We start from the raw sequence: 19,529 nt of genomic DNA on the forward strand, positions 1-19,529 counted from the left end.
ATTCAAGTTAATTAGAACTTTAGGAAAGCTTAATGAGGTTGTAATTAAACATGCTAGACTATCTTCTGCAGTAAACTTCTCATGATCAGTTCTACAAGCTAATAACCACCCTAATTAGAATGACATCCTTATTTATTCCATTTTTAGTTTTGGATTTATAAAGTACACTGATCTGTCTGAATAAATTTTCTCACCTGATACAAGCCTCTTGCCAAGATCCTACTTCCCCCCAAATTAACCAGTTCCCATGATATTAATTTGTTTCTTCAGTACATAAATACTGCAAAATGTACTAAAAATGTCAGCTTGTACAATGCTGTATTTAAAATTCCAGATGAATCCACATTCTGAGGTTTTTGCAGCTGTTCCCTCTGAAACCTCTGTGAAAATCCAGTTCCTTTTTGTAGAGGAGAAAAAGAATGACTAATAAGTATTAAGGGGACTAAAAGCAAATAAAGTAGCAAAGAGAGCATCTTTCTGTATTTAAAAATACATTAAAATGGAGTCATGTAACAACCCTTAACTTCCACACCTACTATTACTGCTGATTTATGATTTATGACTTACTGCTAACCTTGCATTGTGCAAACATTTAGCTCCAAGCCACATTAGCCAAAAAAATGTCCTCAAAAGGATTTTTTTTTTCTTGAAGGAAAATGAGGGCAAGGGCTGTCTCACCAGTTTTTTGTCTCCAAAAAATTATTTATTCACAACACTGAAAAAAACACCAATACCTGAACTAAAAGGTTGATCCAGCTCTACCATACTACAGTGTTGCTTTCCCCTTATGCTTGAAATATAGGTATTTATATTTTATATTAAAATATTAATAAATTAAAATAAACAATTTATACTAAGCTTGAGAATTAATACACCACAATGAAGATTCCCTCTTTTTACAATCGCTATTTACTCAGATGTATGTACTGATTATGCTGTTTTGATAAAAGCAACTAGGCATATATTCCTCTGTGATAAAGAATTTTAATAAGGCCTTTTCCATTGTCTCCCTCATCCATATTCTTATAACTCTTAATGCAGATCATGATCATGCACTGCTTTGTCAAGGAAGTTCTCATATTTGGATAAACTTTAGATAGACAAGAATGAGAATAATTTGTCCTGTTTTTATTACTGATCACCTCATGGCCATTGAGTAATGTCCAGAACAAGTTCAATTTCACCTGACAGTTCCCCACAAACTGAGTTTACACATAATATAAGGAGAAAAAAAAGCCCAAGTGATTAGTCCATTTTAGAGATACGTTCAACTGACCTTTTAGTCAGAAAAATGCAAAAAAACAATACAGAACTGATTAGTAATAATTATGACTGGTCTAGAGATTTTCTTTTGTCAGGAATAAAAATTGATGGTTTTGTTTCCTCCACTTATGGCTCCTAGAAACTGATTTCAGAAAGAGATCCAACAGCTCTTCTCCTCCTCTTTCCCTAGAGAAGGATAGTAGGATACTCATTTCCCACCAAAAGCTAAACAAAATGGGATTTCCTTTCATCAGCTGCTCAAGTAGGAGTCAGAATTCCTGAGTATGGAGGTGTTCTATTTCCCAAAATTACTGCCAGAAGGAAGTGCTGGAGCACAGGCAGGACTTGGGGAGGATTTCCTTTTTCCATATGCCTTGGGAGAAAAAGGGCTCAGTTTGGGAGGCACTTGACATCTGGAAACATGGACTGGCAGAAGCTGCAGCGAGACGTGCTACAAGGGAAAACCAATTTGCTGGTACTTTCAGATGGTATATCTCCCACAAATCCCCACTTCCCAGGGACAACAAACAGGGACAAATGTGAGGCTGAGACCGAGGGAAGCAACAGCCTGGTCACAGACAGAAAGGGGAAAGAAAGACAAAGGGAGTGCCACAAGAGACAAATGACCTTTCCCTCCTTGAAGAATGAGAAATGAACATTAGGAAGGATGATTTGAGTGAAGATTTAGGCCCTATTTTAGGCAAGGATTCATCAAGGCAGGATTTATTCAATTCTTTCACTCAAAGTGAAATTTATTTCTGTTTCAAAGCCCAGGCAAGTGTGTAGGAGAGAGACCCTTCTCCACTCCATAATCCACGAGGTATCTTAGCAAATGTTATGGATCTAAGGGCTGAAAGAGCAGCTACTGTTCCCCTAACCCCTGGATTTCACTATAGATACAGGATGCTTCCAACAGATGCTGGCTTTAGATTTCAAAGGATCTTGTGTAGACTTCTAAGCAGAGCAGATGGCTAAATATCAAAATATCCAGAAAGACTCAGTTTCTTAACCCTTTGGTGGGCATCTAAAATGAATTTCCATCTTAAAAACCCTTGTCAGTGCTGTGTGTCAGTAAACCTAATCTTTGCTTTCAAATGCAGAAGCCATATTAATAACAACTCTAAGTGGAATAGAGTGGGAAAAGTCACCTTCCAGCATCAAAGCACAAAAGCTAAGTACTGTGCCATTTCTGGCTTACATAATGCTTATTTCAACTTTTATTATTATTATGTTTTATCTATGGGTAGCTCATTGTCACTTATCTCTGGCACTGTCTTCAAGAACTGCAAATGAAAACACCAAGAAGGTGCTGTGAAAAGAATATTCCTACAAGCCAATGTGCTTTGGATTCATCCTGCAAGGAATTCAGAGGATTGCCTAACACCAATCCGCTTCCACTTTGACCATTACATCCATTGCTATTATTATGTGTTATGAACCATCCCACAGAATCAAGACATTAAAAAATAGCTTAAAAGCCCTACACTTCAAGAGTCTGTTTCTGCAGGGGGAAAACCTGAGACATCTTTGCAACAGCTGAGTAATATGACAGATTTCATAAGTAGTCCTGGTGAGATACAGTGCTCTCATTGCTCTGGCATCAGCACAGATTATGGCTGGGCCTAATGGTCTCAAATAACAACTGTGCACTATACTCACTCTGCACTGAATTCTGCAGCTAAAATACATTATTATTGATGCATTCCAACTCTCACTTTATGAACTTTTTCTAATACATGAGTGTATTTTATAGACAAGAGAGACTCATTAGGAAGGAGCACATTTGCTGCAGTCAAGAGATTTCCCTATTTCTGTTAACATTTGTTTTCATTAAGGCAAAGTTGCTCTGTGTGTTGAGCAACCTGCTGTTTATCACCATGTGCACATAAGAACTCCTGATTAAATATGAATTTAGGCAAAATATTAACTGCAAGAAGGGAAAAATAAAATAATTAGCTCATCTGGAAATGCTTTATCCCTGCTCACACACACAGCCCCCACACTTGAGGACAAAAGAACTTTCACACATCCTCCTTTTATTCCTTCTCCTTTTGCATGCTATCAAAACATGGTTTTGAAGACAACTTTTAGCACATCTAACTTTTAGATCTTGAAATATTGCTTCTACTGTGCTTCTCTCCAAGGTTTGCTTGGATGTGGTTCACTATTGCTCAATAAACTGTTGTTGTGTGACTGTTCTGTTGTCAAAGAATCCTTCAGAGAAGCCCAGTGACATCATTCTCAGGATGCTGCTGGCAGGATTGAAAAGCTACATCCTCCTTGGGTGCTAGAAAAGTACTGCTAGAATATTCTGAGCTGGAAGGGACCCACCAGGATCATCCAGTTCAGCTCCTGGCCCTACACAGACACACTAACAATCTTACCCTGTGCATCCCTGAGAATGTTGTCCAAAGGCTCTCTCATTCAGAAAATTACCCAAGAGTAGGTGAGAATGTGGATCAAAACATCCCAACTCCATGTTTCCTGAATGCAATTTCTGGAAACTAAAGAAATGCAATGATAAGACTCATATTTCAAACCAGCACACTGCTGTTAGCATTGGGATCTAGATGCAAATTCTCAGCCTTCACGTGTTAAGAAATCTTTTATTCACCCGAAGAAGTGGCTGATACAAAGAAACCTGATCAGTAAGCATGAAGGACAGGGATGCATTATTACATGGAAACACTGCCTCTAAGTCCCCTCAGTGATAAATTAGAATAACTTAGACATATACTGGACTAGATATATCTATTTTTCAGAAATAAAACTTGAGAGTTCTTTTTACCTCCTTTTATGGGTCTAAGGATATATACTGAAAGCTTAGAGTCTTGTTTTCTGACGTTGCTCACAGAGACTTACATTGCAGGTAATATAATTTCCTAAATAAACATCAACTTTAACATAATTCTAGCCCTTAGAAGTTGCTGTTTTAAATAATTAAGAAGTAAACTGTATTTGTCTACATTTTTATTTTTCAAGCAATTTAAGTAATGAGCGAAGAGGGAAAACCACAGTTCATGCTTTGGAGAGCCAAGGTAAGTTGTACTGAAGATTTCTATCTAGAAGGGAGTTTAGGAATGTGCAACAGGGATCATAAAGAACTAGAGGAGTCAGGCAGAGCCTGCCAGGAAGAGTAATTTCTTTCTCCTGTAGCTGTTTGTCAGCTGAATCAACTCTCCACAACTTCTCCCTGTCTTCCACTCCTTTAAAGAACAGTAAAATGAAGAAGCTCCCATGATTACAAATGCTTTGGAGACCTGCACTTTGAGCTGAGAGCATGGAGCCCTTCCTGGCAGGGCTGTGTCCTGGCACCCTTGGCAGCACAGCATCTGTTGCAGTCACATCCCATCAGCTGCAGGCACTGACCCAGTTCCTCAGCTTGTGGCTCTGTTCCCCAAGTAGAAGAGATGCAAATCTGTCTCAGCTTAGTGGCATCTCCAGAGAGCTACATCATATATATTTAATTAGAATCAAAGTAATTTTAGAACTCTTGCTGTTACAGATTTTTTTTCCTATTTCATGAAATGTGTAATCCTAAATTAACTTCAGGGATATTGGTTGGGTTTTTTTCATTCTTTGGGAGCACATTTTGCCTTTGCATGTCTGTAGATAATAAGGCTTCCATGTGAATTCTGTTAAAGAAAAAAATCTAATTTTTATTAACATATTGCCTCTCAGATCTTCATGACTCATAAGTCTGATGGAAACATGCAGATGCAGCTACAGAGCTCAAGTTCAGAAAAGCCTTCTCATAGAAAATGAAACTTAAAACATCATATGCCCTCAAAAATATCATCAGGATTCTTAAAATCCTTGTGGGTCCTAAGTTCACTGAAGTAAAGAGGAAAATTGCCTTTGATTTGAGCAGGCTTAGAATTAGAGCAAATTATCTATGGCTCTCACTGTTTTCTCCCTGTCCCATGAATTCCCCTGGCAACAAGGCTACTCCTTTGACTACAAAAGATGGACTTTATGGAAATAGGAGCAGCTAAAGAATATTCAGTGCACTTTATTATGTTGAGGTTATTCATGTCCCCAAATGAATGGTGTGCTGGATGCTGAAATTACTTCACTGCAATTAAACCAGAAAGATATATTCATTCAACGTTTACCACATAACATGTATTTTTAGAATAATTAGCTCATTTAGTATACTTCTATTTTCTGATTAATTTATGTCTCCTTGATTAATTTAATGGCTTTTTTCTCTCTTCTATATCATTAAAAATCTACCAAGATATATTAAAAGTAAAAGCTAAATAAAAGTCTAAGTTTTTTCCATTAGTTCGTTCTGGTTCTCATTTTCTTTTCCAAGTTTGCCTACCAGTGACCAGGACACACTTAGGTTGCTCTTTTTTCATCATTTTTTAACAGGAAAAATAGTGCCTAAGAAAGCCATTCTCCCTCTTTAGCTAAGTAATGATACATTAAATATATAAATAACTAACTGGTATTTGACATGGCCCTATTTCAGTGCAGATACACTGGTGCCACACATTCTGTCTGGCTCAGTAAATCCTAAATCATGCCCATGCCTTTGGATGTCAAGGCACTATTAATTACAATTTCCCTCAAGGAGGGCTTTTAACTCCTAGATAAAGGAATTAGTAAAACAGCTGCCAAATTTTCCAAAGGCTTCAGCTCTGGAGGTACTGTCAACCTAACCAAAGACTAAAGAACCTGGACAAAGAGCAGCTCAGTTGGTGCCTCAGCTGAGTTATGTGTTCTTGCTCTCCCTGCTTTCAGCCAAAACCCATCAGAGTCCCTTACTCTGAATAAATTTGGAAGAATCCTGTACTGTTGCATGAACCAGTTTCAGTCTCCACATCACAATGCAGTTTTCAAACATTTTGTTTCTCCTCCTGCCTTGTGCTGATCTCCCACTCTCAGCGTGGGTGAGAAATTAATTCAACACACTGGGATTTTCTTCCTTTGAAAACAAACATCCCTTCCCTCTCCGTGAAAAGCTCAGGTCTTTTTAAAAGCTATTTTTAGTGGTTGCCCTAACAACTTGCAGTGTCCTCAGGAAGGTTGCTGCTATGCTTAGTTTGCCATCTCCCATACAAAACATGTAATCCCCCTTTCATTCTTTGAGTCTTAAACTTTTATTTTGTGCTGTATTTATAGAGCAGGGACAGAGCATGGTGCACAGTCTGCATCTGGGAGGCTTCAAAGAAATCTGAGTGATGACAGCCTTAAGTGCTCCAACACTGGCTGGTAATTGAGGGGAAACTCAAGTGAAAGAAGAGAGAAAGAGCTCTCAAAGTACGTTCTTTAGCCTGGATTGTGTCAAGAAATCGCTGGTAGTTTTTGAGATAAATGTAGCAATAAAGGGAAGCAGACTGGATATGCTGAGACTTCCAGGGACTGGGTTGGTTTATCTAAGCTGGAAATGATCAGCTAATTCAGATCATGCCACATTCCCTTTGAGCTCCCTGGAATTACATCCTTTGCTGTCTCCTTCCTTCCCTCTTGGTATTAAGGAAGGCAGGATGTTTAACAGGAAGACCTGATCTTGCAATAATTGGTGTTCACAAGAATGCTTTGTGCACCAGATTAAATAAAGCTAGAAGTTCTTGCAAATAAAGTCTCCATGAATATGAAGTTGGGTGAACCAAAATATTGTGTAAAGAAGAAATAAAACCATCTGACTTCTAAAATTTCAGAAGCGTAGAAACCAGCAATAAAATCCTATCAAGGAAAAGTAGCAGAGATTTACAAAAAACAAGAATCAAGTAACAAAAGAAGAAAAGATGTTTGCACAGGAATACAAGCAATATCCAAAAAGTATCTGGTGCTGAAGCAATGTTCTAACAGTCCACTGAAGCATTCATTGCATGGTAAAAAAATCTAAACCCAAACAAGAAAAACAAGTTAACATGGTCTTAATACCTTTCTTGGCCAAACAATTGCTCATGTGAAGTATTGAGGTGAAAAACAATGCCAAACACTATCCTGACCCAATTATCTGGATAAATGCTGATTACAAAGTTTAAAAGAGATTCTCAAAGCTGTAAGGCAGAAGAACCATTTTGACTAGCCAGCACCTGTTCTGCCCTCTGATTTGATTTATCATGAACTCACCAAACAGTGGGAGAATAAATAGATGAAAGAAACAGTCAGATTAGAGCCTGGTAGAAGGAAACACTATTTTACAAGTGCTGCTAAATTATTGAATACAAATCTATAGGTGATATACAAAAGAAGGTGCTTTCAAATAAGCCACAAAGCATTTAGAATTCCAGGGTATTTGAAGAGAAACTCCTTCAGGAAAAGTCTTTCAATTTTCATTTCTCAGGAAACAAATATAAGAAATAATGTTGTTTGGGTTCCTTCAAGGAAATATATTTATTTTCAGAGCCTGAAATATTTCCTGAAGTGGTATCTGATCATTCTCCTTTGTGTCGCTGTTATCAGTACTGCTAAGAACTGCAGAACAAGGACAGTTTTGATTTGAATATATCTAATATGTCCTGCCCAGTAAGACATTAGATCTCTGCCCTCAAAATTCTCCTCTTGGGAGTTCCAAATTCAGGTAAGGAGAAAGAAAACATATTCCATTTTACTGCCATTCCTTAGCTCCCATCCCTTCCACCTCAGGTGTTGTTTCCCTCAGATTGTGAGGTGACTGGGACACAAGAAGGGGCACCAAGACAATTCCTCATTCACTGAGCCCAGTGCCAACCACTATTTCATGAACTCAGAACAAGATCAGGAATTAATACCCACCATTGCTGTGCCTCTCACAGCTGTGCTTTCTAATCCATAGAAGTAGAAAGATATGCAAGTGGAGTTTAAGAAGATGAACCTTCTTGGCACATTATGTGTGATTAAAAATGTACAAAGTGTGCGAGATGAAGAAACAAGTAAAGACAGGCAGTGATTTGGAAAATGTAATAGTTTCATTAAGAGGAATTCGTAAGTGGATTTAGAAAGAACAAAAGGAAGAAACGGAGGTGACCTTGAAGGCAAACTGTCTGTTCACCATTTATATGAACAGGAAAAGGAACAAAAACACAACTCTACTCATTAACAGATGAGCTGTGGTCAGTCACTAACCAAAAATGATACTTAGTTACTACAGAAATTTCTCAGATCTAAAGGCACTTAAAAGCTGGAATTTCATACATGTTGGAGACTGTCCCTAAAGCTGAATTTGTCTATACTTGTTTTAGTTCATTTGCTCTATGCAAAATTGTTTCAAATTGTTGTTTTCTAGGGTGAGGCTAATTATAGGATCATATAGAACACTCTGATGTTGCTTTTTTCTTTCATGAGTTATACCATTAAAAACACAATCGCCCCAATACATAGGAGAAATATACAGAGGGCACCTACTAAAAGGCAGGAAATCAATACTTTAAAAAAATAATTGAAAAAAAAATTGTTTCACTTGAAGTTTAACCTTTTTTCTCTCTCTTTATAAAACTAGCTTTTGCAGTATATATATATATATATATATATATATATATATATATATATATAGCATATACCCTAGGGAAATAAAAGGGTTAATTTCTCATTGTTTTCAGAACTATTTTATGCCTTGCTAGAGTCAGCGCTAAATTTGAAACAGAACATTTCTAGCAGCCATGGAGCACAAGGTTTGGCATAAAGATCTGATGGAAAAGTTGATGCCTTTTATATGGAAGTGCTGATACAGAAAAATGGAATCCCCTGTCTAAATTTTCAGCCAGCCCTACAAAGTGCACATTCTAGCCAAAATACAGATGTTAGATTAAAAGCTCTCATCATACCAGGAGCCACAAGGTTTCAGGTTCATGTCTGATTTTATTCCAAATAGAAAAAATCCCCCCAAAACCAACCAATGTTGGTTTTATAAATGTCTCTGTTCCTTATCTCTGGCAAGCAATGATTGATTATTTTAACATCATTATTTATATCAGTAACTTTTACCTCATGTCTTTGAAGGAGTGGAACACCACTGGTACCAAGAAAATACATTTCTGTATAATTGTGTCTATTTTAGTTTGTTCTAAGGAACAAATCATTCCATGGCCCAGCCCCAGAACACTTTTAGAGCTACATTTAGAACCAGAGTCATCCTAGGGACTTCATCTTTTCCATGACAATTAGACAGACATGTCAACTTGCACTTTTACTGGCTTTTTCTCTTTTCATATTGAAACATATTTTCCAGGTTTTCACCAATTCTTTCCGGCTGGGTAAGCTGTTAACAGAGTGTGTGGGGAGGGTTTTATGCTGAAGAATGTCTCACTGCAAGGAATTAAGTGAACCAAGTCACCAGACCAGAACTAAACTCATGGTTGTATTTGCACATTTACATCACTAAACAATCCAGTGATCTATCTTTAACAATAACTCCTGCATATAACATGCAGAAAGTAAAAAACAAAACCCAGAGATAACCAAGGTTTTAGCTAATCAGTCTCTCCATGAGATACAGAACTGAAGAAGATGAAAATTATTGGAAAGTAAGTGTCTGTATTAAAATGTAGAAATAGACATGAATTCATTAACCAAACCAGCTGATAAGACATTCCTGAATATTCCTTTCTTACTTTTATTTTGTATTCTTTTTCTTCCTAAAACTTGTATTCAGGAAGTGGAATGGGTATGGACAATATGTAATTTCCTGTAAGGAAAAAAAAGGCTGAGGGAATTGGGATTGTTCAGCCTAAAAAGGAGAAGGATGTGTGGAGAACTCACACCCCCTTCTAAAGTCTGAAGGTGTCGCAGACATTTCTCCACAGAAATCCTTTCTTTCAGATTTCTGCATCTTCGGGAGGCCAGAGGCCCCCGAAGAGAAGGTAAACAATTATTATCAGCTGCTGGGGAATGCAACAGGGACACCTTGATTGGCTCATTTTCTATGTTTATAATTAAGGGCCAATCATCAGTGCAAGATAGGGGACTGAGTCCCTGGACACAACTTTGTTATGGTTTCTTTTCTATCTCTTCTTAGCTTAGCTAGCAGCTCTGCAAACCTCTCTCTATATTCTATTTAGTATAGTCATAATGTATTATATATAATATCTTAATAAATCAAGCCTTCTGATCAAGATACAAGATTCACCGTCTCTCTCTCACCAGCAGCGCCCACACAGGTCGCTGTAATATGAAGGGGCTACAGGGAAGGCAAAGAGGGACAATTTATCAGGAACTGGAGTGACAGGACAAGGAGGAATGACTTCATATTGGCAGAGGACAGGTCTGGATGGGATATTAGGAGGAAATTGCTCCCTGGGAGGGTGGGGAGGCCCTGGCACAGAATGCCCAGAGAAGCTGTGGCTGCCACTGGATCCCTGCAGTATCCAAGGCCAGCCTGGATGGGGCTTGGAGCAGCCTGGGACAGTGGGAGATGTTCCTGCCATGGCAGGGGTGGAATGAGATGGGCTCTAAGGTCCCTTTCAACCCAAACCATTCTGTGTTTCTATAAAGTATTTCACTGCACTGCCAGCACATGTTTGCAGAAGGGCACTAAAATGCCCTCAGATCACAAACCAGCTTGGAAAAGGCCCTTATAAAGGACAAATTCTAACCAAAATATTTTGATTTCCATATGTTAAACTCTCAGCAATTGTTTCATTGCTTGTCAAAAAAGAAAAAAAGAGAAGGTGTTTCTATTTCCTCCACTGCAGCCAAGACTGTGTAAGGGGTCTCATCACACCTGTGCACTGTATTTCATATTCTTCTAAGTTCCCAAGAAGTGAATTTTCCCACAAGTCATTACATTTAGGCATTTCTGCTTCCATTTTAACTCATATTTCATGGGAGGGGAAAGAATTAGCCTTTAGAGTTTAAACTTTATTGGAATGCCAAAGGAGGTAATGAAACTTAGGCACAAACCAATAATGCCAGGGAAGCCAACAAGAGAAGAATGCTAAAAATCAGTTATGCAGATGTATTACCGCGCCTGAGTGGGCGCTGCTGGTGATAGAGAGACAGTGAATCTTGTTTCTTGAATCAGAAGGCTGAATTTATTAATATAATATATAATACATTATAGTTATACTAAAAAGAATAAGGAGAGAGGTTTGCAGAGCAGCTAGGCTAGCTAGGAAGAGATAGAAAAGAATCTACAACAAAGTTGTGTCCAAGGACTCAGTCCCCTAGCTTGCACTGGTGATTGGCCCTTAATTATAAACATAGGAAATGAGCCAATCAAGGTGTTCCTGTTGCATTCCACAGCAGCTGATAATAATTGTTTACCTTCTCTTCGGAGGCCTCTGGCCTCCCGAAGACGCAGAAATCCGAAAGACAGGATTTCTGTGGAGAAATGTCTGTGACACAGATGCTGTTTTCTTTTACAGTAATGTCTATAGATAAATTTATATGCAATAGAGCACACACATAAAAAGTTAAGGTGAAAGAATTAATTCCAATCTTGTTTTTGTCGTAGAACTTCATTGTAGGCAAAAAGTAACACATAATAAAATATTGAAAGCCAGTTGAGGAAAACATAATAGCAAACTACACAAATACATTCCTAAAGTGATTCTTTGAACTGAAGCAGAATTGCCAAGCTGAATTGTGGATTGTCCTGGTTTAGGGCAAATTTGGTAGAGAATCTCCAAAGGAGGGCCCCTCCAGAAAGCAAACCCACACGGCCCCTCCCCCCAACCGGTTCGGGAAGAATTCCTCAGAGACAAGTGGAAAGAACCTGTTTATTTAACAGGCACAGCACCCCCCAGGTAGTTGCTGATTCTTAGTACAGAATTTAAATGTTAGCTTAACATACAGTATCCAACTATTTCTTCTTTTTTAATTTTGATAAGTTCCTCATCTGTATAAAAGCACATGTTCTTTTCATTGACCAGTGATTAAATATTTGTTCATTTAATATTACTTAATTCATGGATGAAAAATGTCTATTTGTCTGTTACACATGTAGGATTTGCTCCGATTGCAACTGAATTCAATGCCTTTGACCCTTTGAAGCCCTCTAAAAGTACAATTAATGTAATCTTCTTGCTAGCTCTCTATTCCTGCTTTGTCTGGTTTATTCAAATTCATCATCTTTCAAGCAATTCTACTGAGCGTGTTATCTCAGCTCCTTAGGGGAAGCTCTTATGGGAGCAAATACTTTGCCAATTAATTACATTCCAGGAAATTATTAGATTGCACTCTCCAGTTTATCTTTTAAGGAAAAAAGGCGACTCTGGATATTTTGTTTATGAATTTCATATGCATGACAGGTCACCTGTTTGAAACAGGTTTGCTTTACAGTAAGGAGTTCAATTAAAAGAGATTGGGAGTGATAAAGCCACCTGAAGAACTCAAAGAGCTCTCAGAGCCTCCCTGTTCTCACACATGGTTTTATTCTCCCCTCTACAACCCCAGGATAAAAAAGAACATGAAATTTCAAAAGGGATATAAGAAGACAATTTGAACGGGGTCTCGAAGCTCCTCAGAGTGAGGGTGCCAGTAGAAACACCTCATTATAAAATCAATAAAGCCCCACAGACACTTCAGTGAACACTCTGCTTTCTCCCTTTTAATAATAGGTTTTCATATTGCATTTTATCAACTATACTAGGAAATACATATATTAACATTTTCATTACACCTCCCATCCTGTACTACATTCTTCTGGATTTGCAGGTAAATAGCCCTTTTTATTTCTCCTGAAAAACCTGATTATTTATCAGTCTGAACCACTACCACACTGTCCCAGAGGAAATCACTGGTCAAACTCATAGAGTCCTGTCAGACTAATATAGTTTGTATAGTTTGAGGCTATGACCTATGAAACAGGTTCGTGTAATCCCTTATAAAGGGAAATTGCAGCAGCAAAATCAGTTCCACAATGTGCACATTAAAGAATTTCTGCTGTACAGTTTGCGATTTACTCAGGATAAGTCAGAAGACAGCACAGACACAATCCAGAGTTCTCTACCTGGCTGCAAAACAGAGCTGGCTGAAGGCTTAAAATGCATCACGAATCTGTCCTGCCCTTACACAGCCCTGGGGTTTCAGAAGTGAAGCACATTATTCTGTTCCTTGTAATATCTAATAAAAGAAAAACTTTACTCAAAGGAGCATTTCCAACCCCTTCTCCCTTACAGATGAGGGACAGAAAAGCACACAGACATTTTTGTCTGTTTTGCAGGAGTTTGTTGAGTACAGACTTCCCATTCACCAACCATTACTCCATCTAAAACATTTGTGATGTTCACAGGAATCAAACAAAAGCTTCCAGCTGTTGCATACACCTTATCCAGAAGATTGAATTATCTGTCTATAGTCTAAAATTTTTTCTACATTTTCTTACAGTTTGTCAGATGAATTTTAAAAAACATCACTCTAGTTTCTGTTGAACAAAGTGCATTTATCTCAGGTATTCCTCTAAATTGTGGTACTGACTATGCAGCATATGTTTTACCTCAAACTGTGGCTCCCATTGGTGTTGCAGCAACACGGAATTTTTCTTGTTTGTTATTTTTGTACTACCTCTTCTGTGGCATTGGGACTCACTAAATAAACTGAATATAATCATCTTTTAGTGTAAGATGCTTATAACAGGAAAACTTGAGATCCAGCAATGATAATCTGCCCCTTCTCTGTCACACTGATCAATCACAGCAGCTTCCAAAAAATAATTCACACTTATGTAAATTCTGTATATAAACAGGCAAAGAAAAAGAAGAAAAAAAATCTTTAAAATCTAAGAGTGTGGCAAATTCCCAAAAGAAAGACAACAAAATTGTAAAATTTACACCATCACAGGAAAGGCTTATCACAGACGCATAAGAGCCCTGGGGTTCCAGCACAGCCAGGACCTGGAACTGCTGGAAAGAAGCCAGAGCAGGCACCAGGATGAGCAGAGGGATGAAGCAGCTCTGCTGGGAGGAAAGGCTGGCACAGCTGGGATTGTTCACCTGCACAGGAGAAGCTTTGGGGTGAGCTCAGTGTGGCCTTACAGTGTCTGAAGGAGCTGCAGGAAAGATGGAGAGAGAGAACTGACTAGGGCTGGAGGGACAGGACACAGGGAATGGCTCCCACTGACAGAGGGCAGGGATGGATGGGATATTGAGAATTAGGAATTGTTCCTTGGGAAGGTGGGAAAGTCCTGGCACAGGGTGCCCAGAGCAGCTGTGACTGCCCCTGGATCCCTGGAAGTGTCCAAGGGCAGGTTGGACATTGGGGCTTGGAGCAGCCTGGGACAGTGAAAGATGGCCCTGCCCATGGCAGGGAGTAGAACAAGATGAGCTTAAAGCCTCTCCCAACACAGACCATTTTATGACTTTATTATATATGAGGAGAGAGTTTCATATAGTTCTATGAAATCCCTCACCTCCATTTCCAGAATTTTTGCACACTTAGAGGTTGAACCACAGAAAAGTCATTGTAAATCCTAATTTATGTTGCAGTCCAGGAGGTACCTGATGTAGAATCACATTTACTCACCTTTAATAAGACTGATTATCACTTTCTGGGATAAGTGAAACTAAACAGGGCTTTTTTAAGATGTGTAAGAGAACACTACAGCAATCCTGAAGGAAGAGCAAGTAACTCAATATTGGCTCCACAAGACAGAAAAAACAAGATTGCTGCTGATTAGGGAAAATATTGGAAAATAGTGCAGGTATTACTAATCTCTTTATCAGAAGGAGTTTATTAAATTTTTAGTAATAAAGGGCATAAGTGAAGCATTATCAAGTATTTTGAGAGCAATCAAAATCGCTTTTTTGTCTAGGAGGGTTAAGGCAAAATGTGATGTGAAACTCATTTCAGCCATTTCTGCTTTTGCACCCTGCAGTTTCTATAATTAGAAGTCAATCTCATAGGGGGTTGTATGCATTGGTAAAAGGCTGTACTTTATCATTTCTAGGGAATAAGAACCACAGGAAGGCTGGTAAGCAGTTTTCAACGTAGCGAGAAGCGAGGGATGTGTTGGTGTGAGGACCATGTTAACTGTTTTTCCCCTAATTCATGCTGTGTCTTCGTGCATTTTATTCCCAGTGCCAGTTTTACCCTCCCAAACTTTTCTATTGCTTCATAAAAATGGATATACAGGAAATAATACCCTGGAAACATCCCAGGTACACCCTCACACACAGCTTCCCACACCTCTACATCTCCTAACTGCTGTGCGCCCCACCAAGAACCAATGTTTCCACAAGGTTAAATTATAAATAATGCTAGAAGATGGATCATGCACTTTGCTGTTGTGCTGATGGATTTGGGAGTGATTTGTTGCCATTTGTTGACTTGGTCTGGGCATGCTGGGAGAGGTTACTCAAACAACAGGGGAGGTTGTGTTTTGCATGTACAGTCAACTTAATTAATATTGGCATCATGAAGCATAAAGCAAGAGTCCCTTGGAAGAACTTTTTCTGTGAGGCATTTCTGATGTCCTTGAACATGAGTCAGGAGGTAGTTGTGCTAAAATTTTTTTTACACATTTTTACTTAATAAGAAGTCATTTATTTTCATTTCAAATCCTTTATTTAGATTTAAAAATCATTGAAACAAATGGCTTTTTAATCATATAATTCTCACTCTAACAGTTTGCACTGATTGAACACTCTTTCAGTGTGCTTTAGTTAATGATTTAAGAAACACTTTAAAAATTGAATACCATTTTCAATGAATAGCAAGGTACAGGACAAGTATTTTGTTTTGTTGCCTAAATAAGTATAGAAAAATAGATCTCAGAGATTATACAGAATATAGAATAATAGAATATATAATAAAGAAATAGAAGACAAATTGAGAATGTGAGCAAAAATCCTCTATGGCATCCATTAGTCTATTATGCTTATTTTCATTGAAAAACATCCCACTACAAATGAAACCATAATAAATTATTCTTTTTTTCCCCATGCATTCATGCAGTTCAGTATTCACAGGCCAGTGTTTTTTCTTAAAAAAGATAAAGGTAGAGCCTGAGAGAATTGAAAATGTATTAATTATATATGTTCAAAATGCTCTTGAAGTATATTCGTGATATAAAAGAGAAGGATATTTTGGCCATTGAAAAATTAACCAAACATGCTAACACTTCTTAAAGCAAGGTTGCTTTTGATTTTCAAGAGATCAAACCTATTTGCATACTAGTAATATATTATACTTACAGCTATTGCTACATTTTGAATGATACAAAATTCTCACCCTGCTCTCCCCTCCTGACCAAATGGAATTAAAAGGCATCCTGTATCCCTCTTCATGGCCAAAATGGCACCATGCTTACAACTGTAGCTTCAGAATTAGACTTTCTTTCACTAGTTCATTTCCAACTATAATTAAGGGAAAGAGCTACTTTTGCCTTTTCAGTAGAATTATATTTTTACCTTTCAGAAAAAAAATTAAAATACTCTCTGCACTCATCTGTATGACACATAAGGCTGTAGTCTGCTTGGAGACTGTCCTTAAACTGTTCATTATTTCATTCAAAAAACAATATTATTTCTTTCTTTCAAAATATACTCAACAAGTTGAATGAAAGCTGTGCCTATAAAGCATGTGAGGTCTTTGTGGAAAACCCATCACCAAGCTGCTTATTTCTATTTTTCCCCTTAGATTTCACAATTGGGAAAAAGAAAAGCAAAAGCACCTTGCCTGTACAGTGAAGGAAAACCAACATCCTGACATCTCTCCAGCCACCATTCCACTCATAGTCCTGATTTGAGTGGGGATAACAGTCCTGATCAATGAACCCAAACCCTGACATTTCCTAATGCCTTCCACACACAGTCACAGCCTGCCCACAAATTAGCTCTGCTGCCACTTCCAAGCCCAATAAACCCTTTTTGTGCTCTCTCCTCCTCTGCGGTCTCAGAACTCCCAACAGACACAATTTGTCATCGCTCCTTGTAACAGTCCCTTCTTCCTGAGGTAAAACAATTTCTAACCTAATGCTTTATCTAATTTTTTTTCACCATCTTTTTTTTTCTTTGGAATAATTAGAAAACGTTAAAAATATATCCATAAAAATTTATTTCTAGTTACTACTCAGCCTGTTTTACAATTATGTCTCATTTCTGTAAAGTGTCTTTAAGTCATTTAGTTCACATATTCAAGACTTTTCTCCCTTTTAATTACAGTTCCTTACAAGTTTGACCATGTTAGCACTATTTTCCATTGGATTAAGTACATTTATGGTTAATGTATGGTTAACGTATGGTTAGCCAATATAAGTACATTGGTTAATTTTACATTTATGAGTATTACTCAGCTGTGGCTGCCCCTGGATACCTGGCAGTGCCCAAGGCCAGGTTGGACACTGGGGCTCGAAGCAGCCTGGGATAGTGGAAGGTGTCCCTGCCCATAGCAGGGGTGGAATGGGATGAACTTTAGGGTCCCTTCCAAACCAAACCATTCTATGGTAGTACTTTAGTGGAATTCATAGTGAAATCCATGGAAAATTATCTGTTTTACCAATATAGTAATCCTCTTTGGAAGCCATACTTCAGCTTTTCTGCATTCTGAATGACAGAAATAAAATATATGAACCATGAAGCATTTATAAAAGGCACTTCCTTCTTTTCCTATATATCTACTTTTCATATCTGGAGCACTTAAATTGGATATATGGGGTCCATTGGGTTTTAGTTTTTGATATCCACTTAACTATTTTCTTAAATTTTCTTTCTACCAAAATAAAGGAACTTAGTTAAAATTACTAATAAAATTCTAAAGACATATAAAAATATAGCCAGCAGTGACCCTTAGTTAGAGATTGCTTTGGGAGGCTACCTCCATCAAAATTTACAACATGAAATGAGTGAGAAGGGAAATAAGGTAAAGATAAGAAAGTCCAATAAAAGACTGCTTGGAGAACTTAATTTCACTTGGAGATAATTGTATCATCTGCATTTTAGAAACAGTAATTTGGCATGTCTAGGGACAGGAAATGCAGGCCCAATAATGAAATGAGATGTAAAGATGAGATTTTGAAAGGTTGTAGCTTTAATGCAAAGACATTTTTTGTGTAGGAAGTGCTGAATTGTGTTCTGTTACATCTGCTCTGCCTAATCCTCAGAGAAATCTGTTCTACCAGCAGCTCTTCACAGTCCTGTGGTCTTTGTGAGGAGAACATGATTTAAAGCACCTGGAACAGGTTGAGTGTTCTTTCATGGCAGCAGCTAGAGGAGATCCATTTCTCACTTCCTCAGAAGCCTTTTATTCTAATGCTTGTTAAACACCAGTTAAAAAAATTATAAGTTTTAACTCAGAGTTTTCATTACAAGCCATTTACAAAGTGTTTCTATATAATTGCTGAAACTACTGTATTTTCAAAAAAAAAAAAGAGGAAAAAACTCATCTCTGTCTTGAAACTTCTTCAATAAACATAATGAAAAATGTAATGAATAAGCATAATGAAAAAACATTATGAAAAATGAAGACTGGAAACCCTCAAGTGACTTTAGGATTGCGGGTTATCCCAACCACCTGATTTTTGTTTCACATTTTGCAGAAAAAACATTGACATCTCACACAGGAAGGGTCCAAGGCTTTAGATACCCGTGGAAGGAAATGCAGTTTTGGCTGAGGATGGGAGGGGAGTATTTGAAAGGGACTTACTTTTAAAATAACCTGGATGTTCTGAGTTCCAGTTCCTGAGCATGCAGATGGGAGGTTTGGAATTGACTCCATGACAAGCAATTGCTCCTGGTTTCTTGCTGTAGTGTAGAGATTTTTGTCTGCAATTATTTAAGATGCTTAAGTAATTTAGCACCTGCAAGGACATAAAGAAAGAAATAAAGGAAATAAATGAGTACTCAGATCTACATCCTATTACATATTCTAGGTACACTCAGGAAGGTGTCCTGGGTTGACTATATGATGCTTTTATCCCCAATCGTCTCATTCTGTTTATGTTGAATACATGGACAAATACATGAATTGGCGCCCAACGTGGGGCTCGAACCCACGACCCTGAGATTAAGAGTCTCATGCTCTACCGACTGAGCTAGCCAGGTATTGGGGGATCTCCAATTCATGAATTTGTCCAGGTTTAGAGTAAATTTGGGGAAGAATCCCTCAAAGGAGCTCCGGTGGGAAAAGCAGATCCAATTGGCCCCTCCCCCCAACTGGTCCGGGAGGAAAAAATACCTCCTTGGAGAAAGGTGGAAAAAACCTGTTTATTAAACAATAAAACCAAAACAATATCAAACAATGAGACCCCTTGCCACTCTAAAAGAGATGACAAACTGAGAAAACCCCGGGTTCAAGCAGCAGCTCACTCAGTCTCTGATCAGTCCCTCCGGTGCTGGAATTGTCGCAGGCCAGGCCTGGCCCGGTGGGCCACAGCTGCAGCTGCCGGTGCTCTCCTG

At 38.2% G+C, this 19,529-nt stretch overlaps 1 non-coding gene across 1 annotated transcript; it reads right to left on the reverse strand.

The window, feature by feature from the left end:
• Positions 1–19,102: 19,102 nt before the first annotated feature.
• On the reverse strand, positions 19,103–19,175 carry TRNAK-CUU (transfer RNA lysine (anticodon CUU)). Its single transcript has one exon. It is a non-coding gene; the product is annotated as a tRNA-Lys (tRNA).
• Between the last annotated feature and the right edge of the window lie 354 nt (positions 19,176–19,529).

Source organism: Ammospiza nelsoni, chromosome W (genome assembly GCF_027579445.1).
Source record: "Ammospiza nelsoni isolate bAmmNel1 chromosome W, bAmmNel1.pri, whole genome shotgun sequence".
In the NCBI taxonomy this organism is placed as follows: Eukaryota; Metazoa; Chordata; class Aves; order Passeriformes; family Passerellidae; genus Ammospiza; species Ammospiza nelsoni.